The following is a 7,713-nucleotide window of genomic DNA, read 5'->3' on the forward strand; positions in this document are numbered from 1 at the left end:
AAATCATCATGGGCCTAGTTACCAATACTTCCCCAGCTCCTGCTAAGGACAGCCTTGTGATAGCTCCGATAAATTCAGAGATACAAGTAGATCTTGAGCAAGGATCTAATACAGGGGACCATGATACAAGTTCGGATCTACTATATCATATGGTGACTATAGTTGTTCCATGATTTTAAAAAAAGGTACAAGTGGAAATTTGCTTCCTGTATATCTGATACAAAAGGACAGATTTGGCAAGCATGAACGGTTGTCCTCTCTCCATCCTGCCTGGAGCACAAATAGGCAACCAAGAAGTTCCAGAACCATTTGGGGGCATGAAAAAGACAGCCACTTGTTCCGGCTGGTACACTGGACAGACTCCAGGAGCTTGGATCTTGATGGCATACCTAGAGGATCTGCTGTACCAGCCTTGGACTTACTGATCCATGAGGATAAACACCTCCATAGTTAAACTTCAGTTGGGTTTCTATGACATGCAGCCTAATGATACAATGGTAGAATGTGTATGTATAGAAACCTCCAAGTGTATTTCTGATGATTTCCTTAGAATGAGTTGCTAGAAACAGAATTACTGGATCAAAGTATTTGAATATTTCTAAAGCTTTTGGTGCTTTCAAATTGCTTTCTAGGTAGGTTTTACCATTTTATTCATACCACCTACAAGAACCCACATCACCTCATCTCTGGTAACAGTGTACCACCATTGGACTAGCACCTTTACATTTTTATCAATTTGATGTATTGAAAATGGTGTTTAATCTATTTAACCAGCATTTTCTTTGACCAGGGAAGCTCAACTGTTTTTCATGTTACCTAAAAATTTTCCTCATTACAGCAAGTCCACCACAACTAGAGACTTGTCAGGATCCCATTCTTCACCAGCCAGAAATTAGGATTTTCAGAGCTTCCATGTACGAATTTGGTGCTACATCTGTCTTTCAGTCATTTTAAGACCTAATGTAAAGAGTCTCAAAAGTGATTCAAGTGAGTGGGCTCGCAAGTCTTGAAATAGGCTCTGTAAGTTACAGACTAGTCCCAAAGCCATTCTGCAGTGCTATCTTTAATGTGTACCCAACTTGTTATATAAACCAGGGTTTTTCTAGTCTGTATCATTGCTATATCTATTCTTGTACCAACACCCCACTGCTTTAATCACTGTAAATTTTAATATGTCTTAGGATCTACAGGTAGGAGTCTTGAGGACAGGGACCTTGTCTTACTTATCTCTGTATCTTCAGTACCCAGAACAGTACCCAACATATTAAGAGCAAAATAAATACAGTGAGAATGACTGTTTCTCTAATATTTTAATAGGCCGGTGATTCTCAAAGTATAGATCCTGGACAAACAGCATCAGCACCTCTGGGAACCTAAAGATGCAAATTTGTATGCCTTGCCTGAGAACCAGAAATTTAAGGTGTAGGACCCAGCATTCTCTGTAACAAGCCCACTTGAAGGTTCTGATGCTCACTCAAATTTGAGAAATACTGATAAAGCCTATAGTAAGGGAGATGAAGCCAAAAATTTAAACAAAACATGGAAGACTGGTTAAAAGATCTTAAATTTAAAAATTTATCATGCTGATGAAGTCCTGACTGTAGGCGATACTTCTGACAGTGTGAGTGGTGCCAGCCAGGAAGCACATCTGACAAAAGCCCAAGATCAAGGTAGAGTGGCAGGTGAGAGATGCTGAGCAGCCTTCACAGCACTGTTTCATCTCTGGGAACTGCTGTCTAAGAACAGTGGGTCCTGTTAACTGCAGAGTCTAGTTTTCTGAGACAGATGAGTGAGTTTGGGGCCAGAGGGGAGAGGATAATCCTTCCCCCCACACCAGCCGCAGACTACCTCCTTGCTTCTCAGGAATGGACCATATGTACAGGTTAGACAATTGGGCCAATAATGTGACCCCAAGGCTGAGGCAGGAATCATATTAATAAAAAGACAAGCATGGGAACTTCCCTGGTGGTCCAGTGGCTAAGCCTCCACACTCCCAATGCAAGGGACTGAAGTTCAATCCCTGGTCAGGGAACTGGATCCTACTCGCTGCAACGAAGACTTTGCATGCTGCAACTAAGACTCAGTGCATCCAAGTTAGTTAACAAAAGACAAGCATGGAACATCTTGTGCCCCAAAGTAAGGAGGTCCTCAGGGAGTAATGGGGGTATGTCAAGAGGACGGAAGGAGAAGAGAAGGGATAGGTCTTCTTCCTTGCAAAAGAATCCTAATTAATCAGTGTAGGAGGAATGATGGAAATAGAAAAATCACAGGTCTTCCTGGTGGACCAGTGGTTAAGACTCCAGTTTCAATGCAGGGACACTGGTTTGATCCCTTGTTGGGGAACTAAAATCCTATGTGCCGTGTGGTGTGGCCACCAAAAAAAAAAAATTGGCAAATTCTACAGTAATAAGGTCCAGTGGGCTGAATGGCAACCTCCAAAGAGTTTGGTCCTAATTCCTCGGAACCTGGGAATGTTACCTTATGTGGTAAAGTTTTTGCAGGTATGATAAATGTTCTCAAGAGAATCCTGGATTATCTGGGTAGGCTCTGAAAACCATCACACATCTCTTTACAAGAGAGAGGCAGACAGATTTAGACATAGACAAGAAACTACAAAGAGAGGCTACGAATGCTCACAGCCACCAGAAGCTGTAAGAAGACGACGCCCTCTGAAGTCTTCAGAGAGACAGCAGACCTGCCAACACTGACTTCAGCCTAACAAAACTGATTTCAAACTTCTGACTTCTAGAACTCTAAGAGAATACATTTCTGTTCTTTTAAGCCACTGAGTTTGTGACAGTTTGTTACAGTGGCCATGGGAAACTAACACGTGGTGGTGGCAAGATTCATCAAAAGATATCAAAATTAGGGACTTCCCTGGTGGTCTGGTAGTTAAGACTATGCTTCTACTGCAGGGGGCTCAGGTTCGATTCCTGTTCAGGGAACTAAGATCCAACATGCCACATGTCACAGCCAAGAAAAAAAAAAGGAAATTAGTGGCCAGAAATATGCTGAAAAACGATATTTGCATAGTATCAAAGTATAGTTCCACCAGAGACTGATTAATTACAAAAGGAAAACTAGTCACTTACAGTGGAGAACCAGGCAGGTGCCACATTATCTAAATGATCAAAGTAACATCACCAGTATACTGACGTCATGACTTCCTGACATGCTGAACTGAGAAGGGCATATCACTTTCCAAAAGCCAGGAAGATCCCCCTAGGCCCTTCCTGATGCCCTTTTCAAAGACGGAGCTCAAGTCTAATACCGAAGAGACCCAAATCCTAGCAGCTGACAAAGCACAGAATGTCAGTACAGACACCAGAGCTTCTCTGCCAGTGTCAGTGCAAAGATGCCAGCTTATACTTTCTTCTTGGAGAAGGAAATGGCAACCCACTTCAGCACTCTTGCCTGGAAAATTCCATGGATGGAGGAGCCTGGTAGGCTACAGTCCAAGGCGGGGCGCAAAGAGTCGAACACAACTGAGCGGCTTCACTTTCTTTCTTTCCATAGTTTCTTTTGGAGAAGGAAATGGCAACCCACTCCAGTGTTCTTGCCTGGAGAATCCCATGGACGAAGGGGCCTGGTGGGCTGTGGTCTATGGGGTTGCAAAGAGTTGGACACAACTAAGCAACTAACACACACACACACACACACACACACACACACACACATACTTTCTTCTGAAGAAGTCCTTTATTCTGAGATAGGTTTCTTATCTCTGGTGTTTCTTCTATGAAACAATGTTTATAATAAATGGTAGGTTAATTTAATATGCTTACTCTTCAAATTAAAAGGCCAATAAATCCGTATCAGCTTCCAAAAAACATTTTGAAGTTTATGGCCAAGGAAAGCCAAACATCAAGGCCAGCTGTTTGATAGACTATTCCATAGTAACAGAAATGTTTTATATCATAGCTTAGCTTCGCTTAGCCACAGGTCCATTGAGCACTTGGAATGTGGCTAGAATGAGAAACTTAACTTTTCCTTCTGTTAATTTTAATTAGCTTAAATAGTCACATATAGGAAATTCCCTGGTGGTCTAGTGGTTAAGATTCAGCACTTTCACTACCAAGGGCTGGGGTTCAATCCCTGATCAGGGAACTAAAATCCCACAAGCCAAAGTATTCACATGTAATTAGCGGCCACTGTATTGGACAGTACAGTTTCAGGTATTACTGGGGTAGACAGGAATTTTTTAACTCATTAGGAGTCCTGCAGCTCATGAGGAAGTCTCTCCCACTTTGTAAAGGTCAGAGATGTTTTTACATTTAACAACAAACAGTGAAAAATGCAATTATATCTGTGTGGCTCAAGATAACCAGGCCCATACAGTCAAATCAGGCAGCAGGCTCCCGTTTCTGTGACCCTTTCCCCAGTCCTGGGCCCTGTCTCTCCAGAGATTGTTGCTTTCAGAGCCTCACACTGCTATGGAAACAGTCTCTTCACTGTATCTACTCTCACCAACCTACTGCTTCTCCCGAGACATACATGAGGTCTTTCAGACAAGAGAAAGGCTAGACAGAAGGCATCTGTCCAAGTCTCAGGTTAGGAACTCTCCACTGCCCCACAATCATTCTAGGCTAATGAGAGCCCCAAGTTTAACATGATTTAGGCATGTGTGGTCCCAGAAGCTGGCACAGAAGGACCATTTAGTTATCATCATTGATTCAAATGTTTCCTTAGAGACTGGCAACAGTGACAGCACAGTCCTGGTCCCAGGAGCTGCTGGGGGAGAGCTGAACAACTTCGTCAGCTGCAGGATGGGACCCTGAGCTTTGTATCCATGTAGCTGATTCCCCAAATTCTCCAAGTCTAGTCATACCTTCTCGTGCTACTCATCCCATCACAGCCTCCATTCTCTCCAGAGCCTGATCCTTCTGAACCTGCAGTGTCAGGTCTGAGAACACAAACTGTCTGTCCTACCACCTTGACAGTGAGTCGTTCCCAGCCTTCTCCTCCCTACACCAATCCAGCCATGCACCGCTACACTCCTCCCCTCCTACCTGGTGCCCTGAGGAGATGGTAGCAGAGAGTCAGTTTTCCCATTGCCCCTACCTCTCCCTAGGTCAACAAGTCAAGCCGGGTCTCTGGTGTAACTGAGACAGTATTGTCTACCTCCTGGAGACAGTTTCTATAAACTTGTATGCAACAGAAGCTGGACATCCCATTAAAAATGAGGAAACATCCTGAACAGATACGTCACCAAAGAAGCTATACAGACGGCAAGTAGGCATAGAAAGATGCTCCACCTTGTATGTTATCGAAACACAAAACAATGAGCTACCACTACACACATATTAAAATTACTCAAATCCAGAGAACTGACAACACCAAGTGCTAACAAAAATGTGGAACAATAGGAACTCTCATTCATTGCTGGTGGGAAATGCAACATGGTTTAGCCACTTTGGAAGACAGTTTGGCCCTTTCTTACAAAACTAAACGTGATCCAGCAATTACAGTTACCATTTCCCTCTCATCTTCCCAACCCAGGGATCGAACCCAAGTCTCCCGCATTGGCAGGTGGATTCTTTACAACTGAGCCACCTGGGAAGCCCATACATATGTGCATATACGTTTACACACACACACACACACACACATACACACACACATATGTGGCCTTCCCAGGTGGAAATGGTCACCCACTCCAATATTCTTGCCTGGGAAATCACATGGACAGAGGAGCCTGGTGGATTACAGTCCAGGGGACACAGAAGGGTCGGACATGACTGAGTGACTGAGCACATATGTACATATATATCTGAATCATTTTGCTGTACACCGGAAACTAACACAACATTGTAAATCAACTATACTTTAATTTTTTTTAAAGAGTCAACCCTAACTTAAAACTATGAGCTTTTAGTTCATGGTATGTAGGTTCATGACTGTAACGACTGTATCACCCAGATGCAGGACACTGAGAGTGGGGAGATTTTACATGTGTGGGAACTCCATGTATTTTCTACTCAGTCTTGCTGTGAACCCAAAACTGTTCTTTAAAAGTCTGTTTTTGGGACTTCCCTGGCGGTCCAGTGGTTAAGACTTCGCCTTCCAATGCAGGGGGTGAGGGTTCGATCCCTGGCAGGGAGTTAAGATTCCACATGCCTCAGGGCCAAAATAAATAAATAAATAAAAGTCTGTTTTCAGGGACGTGTCTGGTGGTCTAATGGGCAAGACTCCGTGGCTGGGAATCCATGCCTCTACTGCAGGGGCATGAGTTTGACCCTTGGTTGGGGAACTAAGAATCTGCATGCAGCATGGTACAGCCAAAAGAAAAAAAAAAAAGGCCTGTTTCCAAAAAAGGAGGAAAACACATTTCCTTGCTTATAATCATCTATCTCTGGAAGGAAAACAAGGAACTGATAATATTGGTTATCTGGAGTGGCTGGCAAAAAGGCTTTTCACTGTTTACTTTTGTACTTTTAAAACGTTAAACCATAAGCTTGTATCATCCAGTCAAAAAAATTAATGAAATTTTAAAAATTAAATCCTAAGGCAATAACTTAAAATGATGAAAAAGCTTTATATACAAACATGTTTCACCAGTGAATTAATAATATTACTAACAAGAGAACATACCATGTGTCAGGCAATGCACTAAGTGGACAAGCGGATTTATAAGAAAAAAAATGGCATTAATTTAAATATCAAACAAGAGAAACAAGTCAGTAAATAATGAATAATTCAGTAAAATGTTAGGCAGCCATTGAAACAAGGTTTATAGGAAGTCTTTAATAGTATGTCTAAATCCTTATGTTAAATCAAAAGCAAGATATAACACAATTATCATAGTTACTTTTTTTTTCTTGCCATGCAGCTTGTGGGATCCTAGTTCCCTGTCCAGGGATTGAACCTGGGCCCACAGCAGTGGACGTGCAGAGACCTAACCACTGGATCACTAGGGAATCCCCTAGTTACTTTTTTTTAATGAAAGAAAGAAAAACTAAGCAGAGAAGAAAGGCTAGAATAAATATACTAAAGTAACTATTTTAGTGTATTTATTTGATAAAAGCATATAATTTTAATTTTCCACTCTTATAATTGTGTTTCAATAAGTACACACTACTGTAAGTTAAAAAAAAAAAAAACCCTTTTTTTCCTTTAATGGTTTTCACAATTTTGGCATCTCACATAATGGAAAGGTTCAGTGATGGAAAATTACCTGCAAGTTTGGTACTATAAAAACCAGGATCTAGACTGAAATTCAACTCTGACATTACCTATTTGACTTCAAGGAAATCAAGTTTCTTTCTATTTTTTCTTGACTCTGGAATTTGGAAAACAGCTCCTGCTTTTCTTACAAGGGTACATTTTAGTGTCAGATATGCTTGTTTACATTGAGCAGCTTATTAGCATTATATGAAGCACAATCAAAAGTGTCCTTTGATTTCTTTGCTTCTATTGAGCTTTAAGAAGCCATTCATTGTTGTGAGGCACTCCCATCCACATATCTCTGTATCTCCAGTATTCTTGCCTGGAGAATCCCACAGACGGAGACTGGCAGGCTACAGTCCACAGGTTTGCGAAGCAAACTTAGCACAGCATACAATGGATCTAAAAATCTACATAAAGCTCTTTAGAGTACCCAAAATGTTCACTCAAATCCCAGTAATTTCTTCCTTCTCTGATCAAATTTGAATTTTTTTCAAGGAGAAACTGGTCTTAAATGTGTTCTCCTATTTAAATCTTCACATCATAGCA

This window comes from Budorcas taxicolor, chromosome 1 (genome assembly GCF_023091745.1).
Source record: "Budorcas taxicolor isolate Tak-1 chromosome 1, Takin1.1, whole genome shotgun sequence".
NCBI lineage: Eukaryota > Metazoa > Chordata > Mammalia > Artiodactyla > Bovidae > Budorcas > Budorcas taxicolor.